A 17823-nucleotide genomic window follows, 5' to 3' on the forward strand; every position below is an offset into this window, starting at 1 on the left:
CATGCCTTGCAACCATGTAACACTGTTGGAACCAACATTCCTTGAAACATACCCATTTTTGCTCTCCGAGATAACGTTTTCGCCTTCCACACATTTTTCAACGCTCCCAGAACCTTTACCCCCTCCCCCACCCTGTGACTCACATCTGCTTCCATTGTCCCATCTGCTGCTAAGTCCACTCCCAGATATCTAAAACACTTCACTTCCTCCAGTTTTTCTCCAATCAAACTTACCTCCCAATTAACTTGTCCCTTAATCCTACCTAATAACCTTGCTATTATTTCCATTTACTCTCAACTTTCTTCTTTCACACACTTTACCATACTCAGTCACCAACTTCTGCAGTTTCTTACCAGAATCAGCCACCAGTGCTGTACCATCAGCGAACAACTGACTCACTTCCCAAGCCCTCTCATCCAGAATGGACTGCATACTATCCCCTCTCTCCAAAACTCTTGCATTCACCTCCCTAACCACCCCATCCATAAACAAATTAAACATCCAAGGAGACATCATGCACCCCTGACACAAACTGACATTCACTGGGAACCAATCACTTTCCTCTCTTCCTACTTGTACACATGCTTTACATCCTTGGTAAAAGCTTTTCAATGCTTCTCGCAACTTATTTCCCACACCAGATACTCGTAAACCCTTCCAGAAAGCATCTCTATCCACCCTATCATATGTCTTCTCTAGATCCATAGATGCTATGTACAAATCCATCTATTTTTCTGAGTATTTCTCACATACATTCTTCAAAGCAAACACCTGATCCACACATCCTCTACCACTTCTGAAACCACACTGCTCTTCCCCTATCTGTTGCTGTGTACATGCCTTAACCCTCTCAATCAGTACCCTCCCATATAATTTCCCAGGAATACTCAACAAACTTATGCCTCTGCAATTTCAACACTCACCTTTATCCCCTTTGCCTTTGTACAGTGGCACCATGCATGCATTCTGCCAATACTCTGGCACCTCACCATGATCCATACATACATTAAATATCCTTACCAACCAGTCAAAAAACACAGCAATACCATCCAAACCTGCTGCCTTGCTAGCTTTCATCTTTTGCAAAGCTTTCACCAACTCTTCTCTGTTCACCAACCCATTCACCTAACCCACTCACCTCACACTCCACTTCGACCAAAACACCCTATATCAGCCACTCTATCATCAAACACATTCAACAAACCTTCAAAATACTCACTCCATCTCCTCACTTCATCACTACTTGTTATTACCTCCCCATTTGCCCCCTTCACTGATGTTCCTATTTGTTATCATGTCTTACACACATTATTTACCTCCCTCTAAAACATCTTTTTATTCACCCTAAAATGTAATGATACTCTCTCACCCCAACTCTCATTTGCCCTCTTTTTCACCTCTTGCACCTCTCTTTTGACCTCCTCCTGCTTTCTTTTATACCTTTCCCAGTCATTTGCACTACTTCCTTGCAAGAATCGTTCAAATGCCTCTCCCTTCTCTTTCACTAACAATCTTACTTCATCCCACCATTCACTACCCTTTTGCCATTCTGCTTTCAATCTCTTCTGTACCTCCTCACATAAGTCTCCTTTCCAGGCTCACTTACTCTCACCACTCTATTCTCCCCACCATTCTCTCTTCGGAAAACCTCTACAAATCTTCACCTTTGCCTCCACAAGATAGTGATCAGACATCCCTCCAGCTGCCCCTCTCAGCACATTAACATCCAAAAGTCTCTCTTTTACATGCTTATCAATTAACACGTAATCCAATAACGCCCTCTGGCCATCTCTCCTACACCCATATGTATACTTATGAATATCTCTCTTTTTAAACCAGGTATTTCCAATCACTTGTCCTTTTTCAGCACACAAATCCACAAGCTCTTCACCATTTCCACCACAACATCTCATGTACACCAGTTATACCCTCAACTACCACATTACTCACCTTTGCATTCAAATCATCCATCACTATAACCCGGTCTTGTGCATCAAAGCTGCTAACACACTCAGTCAGCTGCTTCCAAAACAATTGCCTCTCATGATCTTTTTTCTCATGACCAGGTGCATAGACACCAAAATCACCCATTTCTCTTCATCCACTTTCAATTTTACCCATGTCAATCTAGAGTTTATTTTCTTGCACTGACACATCTTCCCACAACTCCTGCTTCAGGAGGAGTGCAACTCCTTCCTTTGCTCTTATCCTCTCACTAACCCCTGACTTACTCCCAAGACATTCCCAAACCACTCCTCCCCTTTACCCGTGAGCTTTGTTTCACTCATAGGCAAAACATCCAGGTTCCTTTCCTCAAGCATACTACCTATCTCTCCTTTTTTCTCATTTGGTTACATTCACACACATTTAGACACCCCAATCTGAGCCTTCGAGGAGAATGAGCACTCCCTGCATGACTCCTTCTTCTGTTTCCCCTATTAGAAATTTACAATATGAGGGGGTTTCCAGTCCCCCCCTCACCCCCTTTAGTTGCCTGGGGTTAGGGGAGAAAGAATACAGGTTAATTGTAAGTAAATTAAAATATACCCAGAGGGCTCTGGAATTATAACATTGGTGTCTTGAATGTGTCTTATCCAACATCTAGTATTGCAAATGATGTCTTTTTGAAGATGTTTCATAATGCACTGTGCCCAAGAGCATTGCCCAGAGGTTCTGTTTCATGATGCACTGTGCCCATGAGCATTACCAGGAGGGTCGATGAGGACCATGATTTCAACTTCCTAGAAAGGGGAAAACAAAAATTCTAACTGATGACTTAGTTTAGCTTTTAAAAAGAAAACCTCGGTTAGTATGGAAGATTTTGTTCACTCATTTGCATCATAGTTTGAGGATATATGAATGTGACGCTCTAATGCTCCCTTGAAAACCCCATATCCTGTTCACTGCAGACATTTTTTCACCTCCATTCAACAGCTGTCATGAGTAATTCACTAAAATCACGGCTCCCTATGCACAACTGTGCCCTACAGACTTTCCCCTGGTTTACCCTGGCTGCTTCATATTCCCTGGTTCACTAGCAGCATGTTGCCCCCCCTGTATTTCTCATTCCTCTCATTCACCCAATGCTTGTACACCTTTCACCCTCCTGCATGCCCAGGCCTCTAGCACTCAAAATCTTTTTCACTCCATCCTTCCCTCTCCAATTTGCCCTTCCTCTTCCCCTTTTCCCCTTCACTTCTAATACATATAATCCTCTTTGTCATCCTCTTCACTTATTCTCAAAATGTCCAGATCATTTCAGCACACCTTGTTTAGATCTCAGTCACAAACTTCTTTAGTTATACACCTGTCTCTTACCCATTTATTAATTACTCGATCAAACCACCTCACACCACTTATTGCCCTTAGACATTTCATTTCCATCATATCAACCCTCATCTACAAGCACATTTATAGCAATGCCTTTCATCCATACAATATTACTGGTACAGCATTCCTTAAAACATACCATTTTTTCCCCTGCCCCCCAGATGACAACATCACTTTCTAACATTCCTCATTTCTTCCTAAAACCTTCACCCCTCATGCACCCTATGACTTCCAGTCCACTCCTAGGTATCTAAAATACTCCACTTCCTCCAATTTTTCTCTCTTTAATAACCTTTCCCTCTGCATTGCTAAACTTAATAATCTTACTTCTATTTTCATTTTCTCTTGACTACCTCCTTTCCCAAACATTCCCAAACACAGGCACCAACTTCAGCAGTTTCTTACTCAAATATGGCTTTAGTGCTGTGTCATCAGCAAACAACTGACACTCCCAAGGCCTCTCTCCACCCTAGAGACAGCATACTTGCCCCTATGTCCATGATCTTTGCATTTACCAGTCTCACCACCCAATCCATTAACAGATTAAACAGCCATGGTTATATCACACGCTGCTGCCACTTGAACACATGCTTTACATACTTTGATAAAACTTCTCATTTCCTGTGGCTTCCCTTCCACACAATATATTTAAGACCTTTCACAAGGCATCTCCATCAACCGTAGAGATTATTTCCCCAGACCTATCAATGTAATTTCTCATAAATGTTCTTTAAAGCAAACTATAAAATCCAGATATGTATGGTTAATTTGAGAGGCTTTTCCCCACCTGAGCCACCTAAAGAAATCTGAAATGGAGAAAATGATCATCGAAACAAAAGTCATCTTAAGTGATCAGATTTGATATGGAGTTAACTGCTGTCCAGTTGAAAGCATGTTGGGCATAACTATGATATCAAGAGAAGTTTTGTAGAGTCCTTAAACTAGAGGGAAGAGCAACCAACCATGGTAAAAGTGATAGCTGATCTAGTGCTGTGGATAATCACATGTACAGTGCTTTCAGCTGTGTTTACCTATGTACAAAGCAGAAGTTTTCATAAACATTGATAATCCACACTGTAATTTGGGTAAGACCCCTCCTGTTTTTGGGCTACTATCTTGGTGTGGTAACAAGAGGGGTTAAAACATAGTTCTGATAGCTGTTCTGAATTGATTTTCGTGGATAGTTAATGTACCACCTAAATTTTTCTCTTAAAGAAACAGAATCACCTTAAGATTGGGTGAAAAGAGGGCTGGCTCTTTATTTAATCCCTCAGGTTTAAGGTAACATGCTCAAGCAAGGTTCACCTTTTGGGTAGGGGAAGAATGTTGTGTCCACTCAAAGACTTTGGAACAGCCTTCACCTTGAGACATGATGCCTTCTTATCATAGGGGAAGGGAGACGAATGTTTTTTTTCTTATGCAGTCTGCTTGAAAACTGAAACTTGCACTGCTGGCATAGATGGATGAAGAGAGCAACTAAAGTAACCAGAAATGTCCCAGACCAAAATCTTGTAGGTGTTAAATGAAACTTAAGAACTTGTGATGATTACCCTTACAATAAGTTTATTTGGAATAAAGACAATGAGAAAGGGAATCAAGGCAAATGTAAAAGATGACTGATTCAGAGACATCTCAAATTTGTGGATGAAAGCTTTGAAGCGAATAGTAATTAGAGTTTGTACAGTGATAGTGTGGCTATAATAGTTAAAAAGTTTGTCATTGGATTCTTGACCCTGCAACATTTAATGTCGTCAGAAATAGAAGTAATAAGATGATAAACAGGATAATAAGCCAGTTACTGAACAAATGGACTCGTACTGTAGACTATGCAAATGAAGAGTTCAAAACAAGTCAACCAACTCGATCAAACCTCATTTGAAAAGGAATTCACTATTCAAATTCGTTAGTTCGCCATTAATTGTGATGGTCAATGAGACACTTCTATTTCATTTTACTCTTAACGCCTCCCTTGCACTCAACCAGTAGCAGTATCTTTGGTTGCATATATTTGCAGATTTTTTTTAAAGCATAACAACTTACAGATTCATCGGCTTACTCCTGCCTTGACCTCTCCTCATCTTAATTTGTGTTCAGTGTAACTTCCATGTCTGGACGTGTTCGTGTACTTTACATGTCAGCACTTTCAGAACACGCTTTCCTCTGTATGATTATTTGCATTTTCCTTCAACAAATTTAATGTGCTTCTTATCTTTCATTTTTAGGGTAGCGCAGGTTACCAACTTGTGTGATAGTGTTTAGCTGGTCTGTTTATTTTTCTCATTTTCTCCTTTGCATGCTAATTGTTTATTTCTTATAATACAGTTAATACGAAATGAACGAGTTAAGCTGATAAGTTTATTTGGACAATCGTAAGCAGCATTAAACAGCATATATACAAAATATTTAGTGAAAGCCTGACTAGTGGGTGCATTCTGATGCAGAAGCCACAATCAAGGGCAAAAAATCCCCGGACGGAGAATACTTGAATGAATAATTCAGATGAATGTTAATCATCTTCATTATGGTGATTGAATGGTGGATCTTATGATAGCTTCTGATGACACAGCCCATAACTCTCTGTAATGGTGGCTGCTTCAGGAAAGTTTGTCAATAAGACTGAATTCCAACTCCCAGTTGGAGTACAACCAACCTTGTGGCCTGTTGTTCACTGTCAACACGTGTGTCGATCAAAACATTGTGAGTGTTTGTGTGGAGATCCTCTACAATGATATGTGAAATATATGTGTGTGGAGATCTTCTACAATAATATGTAAAGTATATGTGTGTAGAGATCCTATACAATATTATGTGAAGTATTTCAGCTTTGATGTTCCTTAACGCCTACAATAAGACAGTAATAAGAGGGGACGTGAACCATAATGACGTACAGTATGTCGGTATTATAAGACAGCGTTTAATGGTATTGGATGTTAATGACGTGTGTGTGTGTGTGTGTGTGTGTGTGTGTGTGTGTGTGTGTGTGTGTTAATACTGCTATTGATAACTGTGCTCACCAGCTCTTTAATATTTTTGTTAGACAGTGAAATCGTTTACATCTGGTTCAGTTATATATTTGTAATTTCGGGAAAAGCTCTTCTGCTTTGTGCCATCATTGCTTTTGATTGTATAATGAGGACTACATTATAAATAAGTATTTCTATATTTATGTGATATCCTTAGTAAGATAGATATGTTCATTGTTTATACACATAGCCAAAATGAATTCGACTCGATGTGCAACATTCGGGAATTAAGGTTAATCAGGACAGTCGGGTGAACATCCATTTTATCTCTGCTTCGCGATTTGCTTTGGATATTGAACAATTTTGGTCTGTGATGTTAGTGTAGTGTTGCCAAATTACAACAGCAGATGTGGAACATCATTTTGAGAATTAAGTGGGGTAAAGGTGTACCGTTTCGGCCATTCACCAATAATCATGTTTGCTCAAGAAATTAAGGTCAGAATTCTTCAAGAGATCAAGTATCATTGGAAAATCAGTTTCAACTAAACCATACCTGACCTAACCTAACAAAATTTGCTGGATTATGAAATGATAATAATACCTTGAACAATATTAGGTAGGACAGTAATAAACAGTAATAAAACTTCAGTATATTAAGGAAAAGATATGTGGTTGATTAAGTGAAAGTAATACAAAAGTAGAAATTAGAAATAAGCTGTAAAAGTATCATTTGACCTTTTTAGTTATTTCTATATGTATGAACATTCAGTAATGTAGTCAAAATGGGGAACTTAATCCACACCGAGGACAAGAGCATAGAAGTTTGCTGGTGTCCTGGGCAGTTTGATACAGGCAATAATGAAAGTGTGGATGCTGAGGCTTAAGCAATTATATATGGCAAACCATATTAGAGAGCTTTACTTCTCATTGATTTTCTCTTTTTTTTCATGCATGTTTGCCATTTCCCACATGAGTGAGGTAATGTCAAGAACAGATGACAGAGCTTTTAGAGGGAAAAATCCTAAGTAATTGTTTTAGAGGTAACCCTTGGGATCATGGGGTGCTAAGCCTCTGTGTACCCACCTGACTTTGCCAACAATGAGAGGAAGGGCTCTTACAGTAGTAGTAATGGCCTCTCCCATGCCCTTTAAATTTCTGGTAGACTTGCCTCTTTTTCTGTTCACTATACCAACATCTGTGGTCTCTTTAGTAACCTCTTTCTTGTTGGGCACCATCTGATTAGTGCCTCTTCTAATTCATTTTTTATATTTATTATACTTTGTCGCTGTCTCCTGTGCTAGCGAGGTAGCGCAAGGAAACACAAAAGAATGATCCAACCCACCTGCATACACATGTATATACATACACGTCCACACACGCGTATATACGTACCTATACATCTCACCATATACGTATATATACACACACAGACATATTCATATATACACATGTACATAATTCATACTGTCTGCCCTTATTCATTCCTATCGCCACCCTGCCACACATGAAATGACAACCCCCTCCCCCCGCATGTGCACGAGGTAGCGCAAGGAAAAGACAACAAAGGCCACATTCATTCACACTCAGTCTCTAGCTGTCATGTGTAATGCACCAAAACCACAGCTCCCTTTCCACATACAGGCCCCACAAAACTTTCCATAGTTTACCCCAGACACTTCACATGCCCTGGTTCAATCCATTGACAGCACGTCGACCCTGGTATACCACATCGTTCCAATTCACTATTCCTTGCATGGGTGAAATGACAGCACGTTGACCCCGGTATACCACATTGTTCCAATTCACTCTATTCCTTGCACGCCTTTCACCCTTCTGCATGTTCAGGCTCCGATCACTCAAAATCTTTTTCACTCCATCTTTCCACCTCCAATTTGGTCTCCCACTTCTCGTTCCCTCCACCTCTGACACATATATCCTCTTTGTCAATCTTTCCTCTCATTCCTCTTTGTCAATCTTTCCTCACTCATTCTCTCCATGTGACCAAACCATTTCAAAACACCCTCTTCTGCTCTCTCAACCACACTCTTTTTATTACCACACATTTCTTTTACCCTTTCATTACTTACTCGATCAAACCACCTTACACCACATATTGTCCTCAGACATTTCATTTCCAGCACATCCACCCTCCTCCACACAACTCTATCTATAGCCCTTGCCTCGCAACCATATAACATTGTTGGAACCACTAATTTTTCAGACATACTTATTTTTGCTTTCCAAGATAATGTTCTCAACTTCCACACATTTTTCAATGCTCCCAGAACTTTCGCCCCCTCCCCCACCCTATGATTCACTTTTGCTTCCATGGTTCCATCTGCTGCCAAATCCAGATATCTAAAACACTACACTTCCTCCAGTTTTTCTCCATTTAAACTTACCACCCAATTGACTTGTCCCTCAACCCTACTGTACCTGATAACCTTGCTCTTATTTACATTTGCTTTCAGTTTTCTTCTTTCACACACTTTACCAAACTCAGTCACCAGCTTCTGCAGTTTCTCATCCGAATCAGCCACCAGCGCTGTATCATCAGCGAACACCAACTGACTCACTTCCCAAGCCCTTTCACAGCCACAACAGACTGCATACTCGCCCCTCTTTCCAAAACTCTTGCATTCACCTCCCTAACATCCCCATCCATAAACAAATTGAACAACCATGGAGACTTCACAAACCCCAGCCACAAACCTACATTCACTGAGAACCAATCACTTTCCTCTCTTCCTACATGTACACATGCCTTACATCCTTGATAAAAACTTTTCATTGCTTCTAACAACTTGCCTCCCACACCATATATTCTTAAAACCTTCTACAGAGCATCTCTATCAACTCTATCATATTCCTTCTCCAGATCCATAAATGCTACAAACAAATCCATTTGCTTTTCTAAGTATTTCTCACATACATTCTTCAAAGCAAACCCCTGATCCAGACATCCTCTACCACTTCTGAAACCACACTGCTCTCCCCAATCTGATGCTCTGTACATGCTTTCACCCTCCGAATCAACGCCCTCCCATATAATTTCCCAGGAATACTCAGCAAACTTATACCTCTGTAATCTGAGCACTCACTTTTATCCCCTTTGCCTTTGTACAATGGCACTATGCAAGCATTCCACCAATCCTCAGGCACCTCACTATGAGTCATACATACATTAAATAACCTTACCAACCAATTTAGTTTATCTCACCTTTTTCAGACCCAGTTGTTTAATAATGTTTTCACTACCTGATTTCTTATCTGCAACTATAATCTCCACTCATGACTCTTGTTCAGATGTGGCGTCTGTGCTTATTCCAACATCAACACACCTGTTGCACTCTTTGTGGACCTCGAGTTCCCAAACTTTAATGTTGTCTAGTTGGAGGCCTATATCCTAACTACCTCTGTTTTCCTTTGTTTTACCTACTGCTGTCTTAATTGTACAAATTTTATATCGATTTCTAACAACCTAAATTCCTGCCATGAGGCCATGACATCCTTTCACCTGCAAGCCGAGATCCTCTACCTACGGAATTTTGATGTTCACTATAGAGAATGGTTGAATTCCTCCCATATGGATGACAGGGGATTGAAGCCCCCACACTCTCCATTTGCAGTAATCAAGGAAAAATTATCACCTACCTTACCCATATTTCTAACTGCTGTAGCTATTATTTTGGATAAGTTTTCACCTCTAATCCTTCGTGCTGTAGCTGCACAGTCTTACCCTAGTTGGTTCTTCTAACCGCATACTCATAAATGTATTTATTTTAATGGTACTTTCCCCTCCAGCAGCCCCCTCTAAACATAAATATTGGCACCTCGACAAAGTTGAGTGGAATTACTTCAGAAAATTCTTTACTGACTTTCCTTTGGTATATTACTGTCTTTTATATGGTGATGCTTCTGTCTACGCCAAATGTGAAGCAGAGGTTATTGTTGCAGGAATGGAAGCATTCATCTCCTCTTCCTTCAAGATGACCTCAACCATTCCTATTCTGAGGCCATTCAGGGAAGGGATCAGGTATATTGGGCTTGGAAAAACTCTCCCTCTGACTCCTATTCAGCATTTATTACTACCTTTAATCATTGCGAGTATCTTACCCTTGAGACATAGCATTATGTTATTGAAAGGAAGTGCTATTACCTCTCCTTTTCATCCACTGATAGGCCTTTCTGATCTTTAACAAAGGGCATCGTTAACAGCTTCTGTTGCTCTACCATTCATGATGGTGCTATATCTGTGTCTCCTGTAGACAAAGCAACTCTGCTTGGTTCTCATTTCTTCTCTAACTCTACCTTGGACGACTCTTAACATTCCTTCAAGCCTTGATGCTCCAATTACTAATCCTATTCCCCTCCCTGTAATCTCTTTTCAGACTGTCTGAAAAATGCTTGTCTCTAAGGATACAAGCAAGGTTTATTGTCCTGATGGCATTCATCTCCATATACTGAAAGAGTGTGCCTCTGAACTTGCATATATGCTTGTTTACCTGTTCCTTTTCTGTTGAAAACCAGAACTTTTCCTGCTTCTTGGAAGAAGGGTGACTGTTCTGACCCTTCTAACTACTGTCTTGTTGTGTTGACATGTACTATTTTCAAAGTGTTTGAATTCCTCCTCAACTCCATATCCTCAGACATCTTGAATTTCGCCCCAGGCTTCTCTCTGGTCACTAGTGTGACTTCTTTAAGGTGAGATCCACTGATATTATTCTTTCGTATTTTGCTGATGTCTGGTCATCATTTTTGAAAGATCTGGGGGAATCCTACATAGCTGCCTTAGATTTATCCAAAGTTTTTGACAGGGTATGGCACTGCGGTCTCATCTCTGAACTTCCCTGTTATGGTTTCCCTCCCTTACTTTGCTCCCTCCTATCTAGCTTCTTCTCTGGCTGATCTGTCTCTGTGGTTTTTAATGGATCAGCTTATCCCCCTTTATCCATCAGCAGCAGTGTTCCTCAAGTTTCTTTCCTGTTTCCTGTACTGTTTCTCCTTTTTATCACTGATCACCTTTCATTACAAATAATCAAGTGCACTCACACATTAATGACTCTACACTGTACTCTTCAATTCTTCCTTCTTCTGTCACTCACTCTTCATCTTGTCTCAATAAACTCAGGCTTGGACAGGTCATCTCAATGGGGTAAATGAAATATGGTTAAGATTAATGCCTCCAAAATCCAGTTTTTGCCTATCTCTCTATCAGAAATTCCTCACAACTCTGCTACCTCCTTTGATGGTTCTCTGATTCCATTTCTTATCTCAGTGAACATACTTGGTATTACTATAACATGTGGTTTGTCTTGGAAACCCCACATTACTTAATTAGCTAAGTCTGCCTCTTAGGAATTGGGAGTCTTGTTTAGAGCTCAAAATTTCTTGTCTTCCAAAGAGATACAAAGGATTGCCCCGCCCTTGTATGGAATACTGCTCTCGCATCTTGGGTGGTACTCTGCATCCTTACTTCATAGGGATGAATTGAAAGCAGTCTGACTCATTAACTCTTCCAGGCTAGCTTTAAAACGACCCACTTGCTGTAAGCTCCAGTGTTGGTTCACTTTCCTTCATTTATAGATATTACTTTTGTTTTTGATCCTGAGAGCTGGCAATACTCAGCAAGCTGCTGCATCACATGATTACTGTTTGGCTGTTGGCAGCTCAAGGATGATCCATTTTGATAACTCTTTCCCTACACCTTGAAGCTTTGGAACTCTATCATCTCATGCCTTTTCCAATAACTATGACCCAGCTATCATCTCAAGTCTTTCCCAATAACTATGACCTAGTATACTTCAAAAGACAGGTTTTTCACTTTCTCTTCTTTTTCCTGGCCATGATGTGGACTTCTGTCCATGAATGGAACCTCCAACTAAAAATATGAAAAGAAAGAAAAAAATTGAAAGCTAGATGTGACACCTGTAATTGCAATATTTCTGTGGAACATGTGCTTATGGAATGCAAAGAAATGTGTCTCTGAGAGTCATATTATGAATTATGGGATAACTATGGAAGGAGTTGAAATATTTTAGAAATTTCAAACAAAACTCTTGTACATTGATGAAATTTGTAATGGAAACCCAAATCTGTTATCTTATATGAATAGTTCTTATTAAATGGTATCCACCTGTAATGGATGGGATTAAGCTGAAATGCTGAAGTAAGAGGAGAAAGTGTGATAGAGTGGATGCATCTGTTTGTAACTTAGCATGGAAACAGAGGGTTGTGCCTGAAGATTTGTTGAAGGCTGTTATTGTTCCTCTAATCAAAGAAAGGGTGTATGTAACATTTTTAAGGGAATAAGTCTGTTAAGTATTCCTGTAAAAGTGTATGCAAGGATGATGATTGATAGAGTGATGGAAGTGACTGAATGCAGAATATGTGAAGAGCAAAGGGGTTTTAGGAAAAGTAGGGGATGTATGGATCAGATTTTTGAGGTGAAGATGACTTTGGTAAAGTATTTAGCACAAGAAAGAAAACTGTATACAGCTTTTATGGATCTAGAGAAAGAGTGTGAGAGTCAAGTGGAATGCTTTGTTGGATGTGTTAAGAGTATGTAGGGTAGGGAGACAAGTGTTAGATGATGTGAAAGCCTTCTATAGAGTAGCAGATGCATGTGTAAGAGTGAATGGAGAGTTGAGCAAAAATTTTGTTATACATGGGGTTGTGAGGCAGGGCTGTGTGATGTCACTGTGGCATTTTAATATGTATGGATGGAATGATATGTGAGATGAAAACAAAATTAGGGAAGGAGGATGCAAAGATGGGCTGTGGTGGTGAGGAATGGTGACTAGCGAAAAGCCTGTTTGCGGATGATACTGTGTTGTTTGCTGAGAGTGAAGAGGAGTTGCAGAAGGTTTAAGTGAGTTTTGTGATGTGTGTAAGCATAAGTGATTTAAGTTAAATGCAAGTAAAGTGATGGTGTTTGAAAGGAAACAGTGAAAGCATAGATTTTGCAAACCCATATAGAGTGAAAAAGAAAGTGTGCTAAACTGACTGGAAGAGGCAAGAGAATTTTAAGTATTTAGGAGGTGTCTTGGGTAAGTTTGATGATATGGAAGGAGAGATCTGTACAGGGTACTAGAGTCATTAGGTTCCTTAATAGAATAATGAAGGGTAGAGGTGTAAGTATGTAAGTGAAGAGCGGATTAAGGGACTCCTCTCAACCCCGACCTATGCAGCCGAAACATGGACATGGAATGAGTCATAGAGGTCAAGTATCTAGGCTGTGGAAATGAGCCATTTGAGGAGCGGATGTGGTCTGACTAGATGGAATGAAGAAAAGAAATAAAGGGTGTAGTGTTTGGAAGGGAGTTCAGAGGGAATGAATTGTGGAGTGGTAGCATATGTGAAACATACTACTTTGAGTTGGTGTGGGCATGTGGAACAAATGAAAGATTGGGCATTCACAAAAAGAGTATATGATAGTCTAATCAAAAGGGTTAGTGTGATAGAAAGACAACTTGTGACAGAGGGAAATAGATTGGAAGAATTCTGGAGGGAGACAAATTGTGAAAGAATGCATGGAATAGTGTAGTGTATGTGAGGGAGGCACATAAGGACAGGGATAAGAGGAGACTTTTGCTGAGGCTACCCCTTTGGGGAAGTTCCCAGGGGAATAGGTGTCAGAGATATAAATAGATATGTACCTGGCTCCTTACAAATTCCACAATTTCGAATAAACCGGTTCAGTTTTGCATTGCTATAAGTTTTGAATATAGATTGATTTTGTTCTACAGTGTGTTAGTGTAAAGTTTAGAGAATACAGTAACAGTTGTAGAGTTAGATATTCAGCTTGATATTGTTTAGGATAGTATTAGTTAAGGCAATAGTATTGACAGTTATATATATCAGAGAAAATTTGGAGTTAATATAAAAGTAGAACTAAATTCTCTCCTACTTACATAAGTATACTTATGTATATCTCGCTTTTTAAACCAGGTATTCCCAATCATCAGTCCTTTTTCAGCACATAAATCTACAAGCTCTTCACCATTTCCATTTACAACACTGAACACCCCATGCATACCAATTATTCCCTCAACTGCCACATTACTCACCTTTGCATTCAAATCACCCATCACTATAACCCGGTCTCGTGCCTCAAAACCGCTAACACACTCATTTAGCTGTTCCCAAAACACTTGCCTCTCATGATCTTTCTTCTCATGCCCAGGTGCATATGCACCAATAATCACCCACCTCTCTCCATCAACTTTCAATTTTACCCATATTAATCGAGAATTTACTTTCTTACATTCTATGACATACTCCCACAACTCCTGTTTCAGGAGTATTGCTACTCCTTCCCTTGCTCTTGTCCTCTCACTAACCCCTGACGTCAATCCCCAGACATTTCCAAACCACTCTTCCCCTTTACCCTTGAGCTTCGTTTCACTCAGAGCCAAAACATCCAGGTTCCTTTCCTCAAACATACTACCTATCTCTCCTTTTTTCACATCTTGGTTACATCCACACACATTTAGGCACCCCAGTCTGAGCCTTCGAGGAGGATGAGCACTCCCCGCGTGACTCCTTCTTCTGTTTCCCATTTTAGAAAGTTAATACAAGGAGGGGAGGATTTCCGGCCCCCCGCTCCCGTCCCCTCTAGTCGCTTTCTACGACACGCGAGGAATACGTGGGAAGTATTCTTTCACCCCTATCCCCAGGGATAATATACATATATATATACACACACACACACACACACACACACACACAATAACGCCAGAGAGCGTTATTGGATTACGTGTTAATGGACAGGCGTGCGAAAGAGAGACTTTTGGATGTCAATGTGCTGAGAGGTGCAACTGGAGGGATGTCTGATCATTATCTTGTGGAGGCTAAGGTGAAGATTAGTATGGGTTTTCAGAAAAGAAGAGTGAATGTTGGGGTGAAGAAGGTGGTGAGAGTAAGTGAGCTTGGGAAGGAGACCTGTGTGAAGAAGTATCAGGAGAGACTGTGTACAGAATGGAAAAAGGTGAGAACAATGGAAGTAAGGGGAGTGGGGGAGGAATGGGATGTATTTAGGGAATCAGTGATGGATTGCGCAAAAGATGCTTGTGGCATGAGAAGAGTGGGAGGTGGGCTGTTTAGAAAGGGTAGTGAGTGGTGGGATGAAGAAGTAAGAGTATTAGTGAAAGAGAAGAGAGAGGCATTTGGACGATTTTTGCAGGGAAAAAATGCAATTGAGTGGGAGAAGTATAAAAGAAAGAGACAGGAGGTCAAGAGAAAGGTGCAAGAGGTGAAAAAAAGGGCAAATGAGAGTTGGGGTGAGAGACTATCAGTAAATTTTAGGGAGAATAAAAAGATGTTCTGGAAGGAGGTAAATAGGGTGCGTAAGACAAGGGAGCAAATGGGAACTTCAGTGAAGGGCGTAAATGGGGAGGTGATAACAAGTAGTGGTGATGTGAGAAGGAGATGGAATGAGTATTTTGAAGGTTTGTTGAATGTGTCTGATGACAGAGTGGCAGATATAGGGTGTTTTGGTCGAGGTGGTGTGCAAAGTGAGAGGGTTAGGGAAAATGATTTGGTAAACAGAGAAGAGGTAGTAAAAGCTTTGCGGAAGATGAAAGCCGGCAAGGCAGCAGGTTTGGATGGTATTGCAGTGGAATTTATTAAAAAAGGGGGTGACTGTATTGTTGACTGGTTGGTAAGGTTATTTAATGTATGTATGACTCATGGTGAGGTGCCTGAGGATTGGCGGAATGCGTGCATAGTGCCATTGTACAAAGGCAAAGGGGATAAGAGTGAGTGCTCAAATTACAGAGGTATAAGTTTGTTGAGTATTCCTGGTAAATTATATGGGAGGGTATTGATTGAGAGGGTGAAGGCATGTACAGAGCATCAGATTGGGGAAGAGCAGTGTGGTTTCAGAAGTGGTAGAGGATGTGTGGATCAGGTGTTTGCTTTGAAGAATGTATGTGAGAAATACTTAGAAAAGCAAATGGATTTGTATGTAGCATTTATGGATCTGGAGAAGGCATATGATAGAGTTGATAGAGATGCTCTGTGGAAGGTATTAAGAATATATGGTGTGGGAGGCAAGTTGTTAGAAGGAGTGAAAAGTTTTTATCGAGGATGTAAGGCATGTGTACGTGTAGGAAGAGAGGAAAGTGATTGGTTCTCAGTGAATGTAGGTTTGCGGCAGGGGTGTGTGATGTCTCCATGGTTGTTTAATTTGTTTATGGATGGGGTTGTTAGGGAGGTAAATGCAAGAGTTTTGGAAAGAGGGGCAAGTATGCAGTCTGTTGGGGATGAGAGAGCTTGGGAAGTGAGTCAGTTGTTGTTCGCTGATGATACAGCGCTGGTGGCGGATTCATGTGAGAAACTGCAGAAGCTGGTGACGGAGTTTGGTAAAGTGTGTGGAAGAAGAAAGTTAAGAGTAAATGTGAATAAGAGCAAGGTTATTAGGTACAGTAGGGTTGAGGGTCAAGTCAATTGGGAGGTGAGTTTGAATGGTGAAAAACTGGAGGAAGTGAAGTGTTTTAGATATCTGGGAGTGGATCTGTCAGCGGATGGAACCATGGAAGCGGAAGTGGATCATAGGGTGGGGGAGGGGGCGAAAATTTTGGGAGCCTTGAAAAATGTGTGGAAGTCGAGAACATTATCCCGGAAAGCAAAAATGGGTATGTTTGAAGGAATAGTAGTTCCAACAATGTTGTATGGTTGCGAGGCGTGGGCTATGGATAGAGTTGTGCGCAGGAGGATGGATGTGCTGGAAATGAGATGTTTGAGGACAATGTGTGGTGTGAGGTGGTTTGATCGAGTAAGTAACGTAAGGGTAAGAGAGATGTGTGGAAATAAAAAGAGCGTGGTTGAGAGAGCAGAAGAGGGTGTTTTGAAATGGTTTGGGCACATGGAGAGAATGAGTGAGGAAAGATTGACCAAGAGGATATATGTGTCGGAGGTGGAGGGAACGAGGAGAAGAGGGAGACCAAATTGGAGGTGGAAAGATGGAGTGAAAAGGATTTTGTGTGATCGGGGCCTGAACATGCAGGAGGGTGAAAGGAGGGCAAGGAATAGAGTGAATTGGAGCGATGTGGTATACAGGGGTTGACGTGCTGTCAGTGGATTGAATCAAGGCATGTGAAGCGTCCGGGGTAAACCATGGAAAGCTGTGTAGGTATGTATATTTGCGTGTGTGGACGTGTGTATGTACATGTGTATGGGGGGGGGTTGGGCCATTTCTTTCGTCTGTTTCCTTGCGCTACCTCGCAAACGCGGGAGACAGCGACAAAGTATAAAAAAAAAAAAAAAAAAAGAACTAAATTATCAGTTTAATTCTGCATTGAAATGTGATGAAAAGTGGCTTCAAATGTGCTTTACATAGTTATTTGTGGCAACAGAAATACCTGTGGAGTAAAATATTGAGCATTATATGCTTTCAAACAAAATTAGATATATTGATATGAGTTTTGTATTCAGAGAAGATATCACGTTAATGAATGTAAAACAGGTAATATTCTTTGACATTTGATTAGAGCTTACCAAAATCTTGCTTGTTTTCATAGATACCAAA

The 17823-nt window shown here is 40.6% G+C and overlaps 1 protein-coding gene across 3 annotated transcripts in view; it reads left to right on the plus strand.

Moving 5' to 3' along the window:
• DppIII (dipeptidyl peptidase 3) overlaps positions 1-17823 on the plus strand; it is a 46620-nt gene that overhangs the window by 23404 nt on the left and 5393 nt on the right. The window contains exon 1 of one of the 3 annotated variants that reach the window (XR_011716777.1): positions 5607-6027. The exons of 1 other annotated variant lie outside the window; for it this stretch is intronic. The gene's annotated coding sequence lies outside the window, so the exon portion shown is untranslated. Of the gene's footprint in view, positions 1-5606; positions 6101-17823 lie in introns of those variants that run through there. One more of the 3 variants, XR_011716776.1, reaches the window with a different exon arrangement.

This window comes from Panulirus ornatus, chromosome 56, assembly GCF_036320965.1.
Source record: "Panulirus ornatus isolate Po-2019 chromosome 56, ASM3632096v1, whole genome shotgun sequence".
Taxonomy (NCBI): Eukaryota; Metazoa; Arthropoda; class Malacostraca; order Decapoda; family Palinuridae; genus Panulirus; species Panulirus ornatus.